A 4,988-nucleotide genomic window follows, 5' to 3' on the forward strand; every position below is an offset into this window, starting at 1 on the left:
TTTGATCATCAGGACCTTGATGTCTACACACATTGTGTAGTGGACTACATCAAGTTCTGCATGGAAACTGTGTCCCTACACAGGACTATACGGACCTTCCCAAATGCGAAGCCCTGGATGTCCAGCAGGGTTCGCTCTCTCCTCAAGGCCCGTGACGCTGCCTTCAGGTCAGGCGACAAAGCCCAGTACAGGGTGGCTCGTGCTGACCTGAGCAAAGGCATCAAGCTAGCCAAGGCAACCTACAAGGGGAGGCTGGAGGCCCACCTTGCCAGTAACAGACCACGGGAGGTGTGGCAGGGTCTACGGAGCATCACCAACTTCCGTGGCAGCAGCACGACCTCTGCAGACCCGAGTGCATCGCTGGCAGAGGAGCTTAACTGCTTCTTTGCTCGCTTTGACTCGCCCCAACCGTCACACCCCCGCACTTCATGCTCCAACTCCCCCCCACTCACCGTAGAGGAACACGATGTGAGGCGCGCGCTCCTGGCTGTTAACCCCAGGAAAGCTACTGGACCCGACGGAATACCAGGCAAGGTCCTCAAAACATGTGCCCACCAACTGTCACATGTATTCTGCAGGATCTTCAACCGCTCCCTGGCTCAAGCAGTCATCCCCTCCTGCTTGAAAACTTCCATCATTATTCCTGTCCCCAAAAAGTCACCAGCCGTCCACCTGAATGACTACCGTCCTGTTGCTCTCACACCAGTCATCATGAAGTGCTTCGAGAGGCTGGTTCTCCAGCACATCAGGGACTGCCTTCCTCCCACTCTGGACCCCTACCAGTTTGCATACTGGGCTAACAGATCCACTGAGGACGCCATCAACACTGCTCTGCATGTTGTGCTGGGCCACCTGGAACAACAGCAGAGCTATGCAAGGATGCTCTTTGTGGACTACAGCTTGGCATTCAACACAATCATCCCAGACATCCACGTCGCCAAACTTGACATTCTCGGCCTCCCTGCCCTCACACGCATCTGGATTAAGGACTTTCTGACCAACAGACCCCAGACTGTGTTGCTCGGCCCCTACACGTCCTCCACCTGCATGCTGAGCACCGGTTCCCCTCAAGGATGCGTGCTGAGCCCTCTCCTATACGCCCTCTACACCTACGACTACAGCCCGGCCCATGGCAACAACACCATCGTCAAGTTTGCTGACGACGCGACAGTGGTCGGTCTGATCTCGGAAGGTGACCAGACAGCCTACAGAGAGGAGGTAAAGAGACTGACAGCTTGGTGCAAGGACAACAGACTACACCTTAACACTGCAAAAACAAAGGAGATTGTCGTCGACTTCAGGAGGAACAAGACGGTGCCGCCCCCCCTCTGCATCGAAGGCGTGTGTGTGGAGAGGGTCCACACGTTCAAGTTCCTGGGAGTACAGATCTCCGACGACCTTTCTTGGACTCACAACACCACAGCAGTGGTAAAGAAGGTCCACCAGCGTCTGCACTTCCTGAGAGTCCTCAGGAAATTCAACCTGGACAGGAAGCTGCTGCTAGCCTTCTACCACTCGTCCATTGAGAGCCTGTTGACGTACTGTGTCTCCACCTGGTACAGCGGCTGCACTGAGGCCGACAGAGTGAGGCTCCAGAGGACAGTCAAAACAGCGCAAAGGATTATTGGCTGCCCTCTCCCCTCACTGTCGGACATCTACACCGCCCGGTGCCTCAGAAGGGATCTCAACATCGTCAAAGACAATACCCACCCAAACTCACACCTGTTCGACCTGTTGCCCTCTGGCAGGCGCTACAGATGCATCAAATCGAGGACCAATAGACTGAGAAACAGTTGCTTTCCGAGAGCCATCTCCATTCTGAACTCTCACACACACACGAGAACACCCTTACCTTGCAGAACAGCATCGTGATGTGTTTTTATATACCCTATTCTGTACTAAATTCCATTGCACTCTCTTATTTATTAATCTAATTTATATATTTGTCTGTCTTATTGTTGTATTGCACTGGAGAGGGGAGCCTTCTAATCTCGTTGCACACTTGAGTACAATGACAATAAAGGGATTTCTAATTCTAATTCTAATTCTACTACGCATAGGAATGACTGATTGTAGTCATGGTCTTTACTGATTTATGATATTATTTTCACATGCTAAAGTTATATTACTTAGTTTATAAATGTGTGAACATAGTATTTTCATGACCTACACTCACATTCACATCATACATATTCAGTCTGCACATTACAAACTGATGACAAGCCAGACAGCACTTCATGGACAAATATGACAAAGCACATTCTCCACATAGGACATAGAGATGCAAACATACCAAATTGGGCACTGGATTTAGTTTTAAAATCGCTGCATTGGCTCCCCGTGTGTTTCAGGATTGATTTTAAGGTTCTTCAATTAGTTTTTAAATGCCTTAACGGTCTTGGGCCATCCTCGCGGACCCTGAGGTCCTCTGGCACCGGCCTGTTAATTATTCCTCGGGTGAGGACTGGAACACATGGCGAGGCTGCATTCAGCCATTCTGGTCCTCGTCTATGGAATAGCCTGCCGGAGGACATCAGGTCCGCAGAGACTGTTGATATTTTTAAAAGGAGGCTCAAGACCAGACCTGGGCATTGCACGGCCCGCGGGCCACATCCGGCCCGCCGGGTGGCACTGACTGGCCCGTATGACAGACCTGGGCATTGTATGGCCCGGGCCACATACCTTTGGTTGACTCTGACCGCGAGTGTAAGGTTAATTGGAAATTTCAAAATAAACATACTTTTTAATTTCACCTCATTCATGGGCGAAAGCTGCACTGCTTTTATTCTGAAATTGTTTTTTTTTTTTATTCCCGCACAATGTGCGTCGCACATAATGACGTAATGCGTTTATCAAGACATGCGCGCGATTGAATCACAACAAGACAACGTTCGTCCTCAAAAATGTCCGCTCAGGCTACAAAAAGAAAGGTAGATGCCGAATGTAGAATTTTCAACAAAAATTGGACAGCGAAGTATTTATTTACTGAAGTTAGAGGTAAAGCTGTGTGTTTAGTTTGCGGGGAGCAGATCGCCGTGTTGAAGGACTACAATTTGAGTCGGCATTACCAGACGAAACATGCAGAGAAATATAAAAACGGCACCAGATAACAATGAACTGGGACACTTTTTCTCAAAATCACAGTTCAGTGACAGTCAATATGTTGTATCTTGCTTAATGTTTGGTGCAAAAAGACAATATTGTGATGTCTTTAAAATGCTCAGAACCTTTACACAACTATCCAACAGTATATGGAACTCAAAATGTGTTTTGAAGTGAATGTGACAGAATATGTTTACTAATATGAGTCACAAATAGTAAAAAATGTTAATATTATGTCTACCATTGTGTTGAGAAATTTGAATGAATACATTTTTGTAAGGCAACCTCATTTTTTCAGTTTATTTGGTATTTAGTTTCATTGCTTAACTTTAATGCCAGCTTGTCAAAACAGTGCTATTTACTGCTTTTTAAAAAAGAAATACAATTAATATTATGCAGAATTGAGTTCAGCCTTTTGGCCCGGCCCTCCACAATATTTAATGTTTCTTATGTGGCCCCATGGAAAAAATAATTGCCCACCCCTGCTCAAGACTCACCTTTTTTGTTTGGCTTTTAAATAATTTATCTTAGTCTTTTAATTCAGGATTGTCATTTTATATATTATCATTGTCTTTAATTTTTTTTAGCTTCTTTGTCTTTTAGTATCATCATTTTTCTTATATATTTTAGCTGCGTCGTTTTATATTATTGTCTTTTAATTTTTAGCTTCTTCTCTGTCTTTTAGTATCATAATTTTTCTTATATATTTTAGCTTCGTCTTTTTATATTATTGTCCTTTAATTTTTAGCTTCTTTTTTGTTTAGCATTATCATTTTCTTTTATATATTTTAGCTCCAGTGTTTCCTCAAGGGGGGCCTCCGCGCTGGGAGGTGTGGCTGGCCTTCTCACAGGGGGCTTCATCCCGGAGGCTCCTTAGGCCCGGCGGACCGGGGCCCTCTGCACTATGTGTAGGGTCTACCCCGGTCAGTCTGGGCTAGGGGTCTGTGTGTTGGCGCAGCTCCCTGTGGGCGTGAGCCGTCATCCCTCTCAGCGCGGATGACCTACCCTGGGTACATTTTCTCATATGGTTTCTCTGTGCCTTACCCTGTCTTTCTACTAAGATGGTTTATTAAGTTGTGTGAATGCGAGTGTTCTGTGTGTGTGCGAGTTCAGGCGTGTATGTGGATGTGTCTTGTGTTTATGTTGAGTGGGTGGAATGGGTTTTAGTTTTTCGTTGTAATTTGGATGTTTTTATTGTACAGCACTTTGAGCCGCATTTTATGTATGAAAAGTGCTCTTATAAATAAAATTTGATTGATTGATTGGAGGGTTCAAGGGGACGCCATTGCAAAAACACATTCTGAAAGACATAATTTGATTTTGGAGCACACATACATGCACACTGACAAGATTACAGGGGAATACCAGCAGAAGAGACGGAGAGACTGCCCGCCGGAGAAGGCCAGCCGTGGAATACCAGTCTTGGGGACCAGCTGGGAATCAACCATCCAGACAATGATTAATCTGGAGAGGACCTTCCCTTGGACGTAGACCCGTGCCGGGGGAAGAATGTGAGGCTGGGCTGAGATAACGCACGACTCTTTTCGACTGTGCTTGCCCAAGTACATTTTCTCATGAGATTAAGAAAAAGCCGCTCAGTACTATTTCCTGAACCTCCGCCCTATTTCCTACCTACCATTCATTTCAAAAGTCCTAGATAATGTAGTCGCCACTCAACTCCACTCTCATCTCACCTGCAATAACCCTTTCAGTCCGGTTTCCGTGCACTTCACAGCACTGAATCAACTCTACTCAAGGTCACCTCTGCTCTCCTCATTGCAGCTGACTCAGATTCATTCTCCATTGTCATCCTTCTTAACCTGACTGCGGCCTTTGACACCATCTCACACACCATCCTTCTCAAAAGACTTTCTTCCATCGGCATC

This window comes from Idiotropiscis lumnitzeri, unplaced genomic scaffold (assembly GCF_059441095.1).
Source record: "Idiotropiscis lumnitzeri isolate Australia: NSW breed Sydney's pygmy pipehorse unplaced genomic scaffold, RoL_Ilum_1.0 HiC_scaffold_156, whole genome shotgun sequence".
Lineage (NCBI taxonomy): Eukaryota > Metazoa > Chordata > Actinopteri > Syngnathiformes > Syngnathidae > Idiotropiscis > Idiotropiscis lumnitzeri.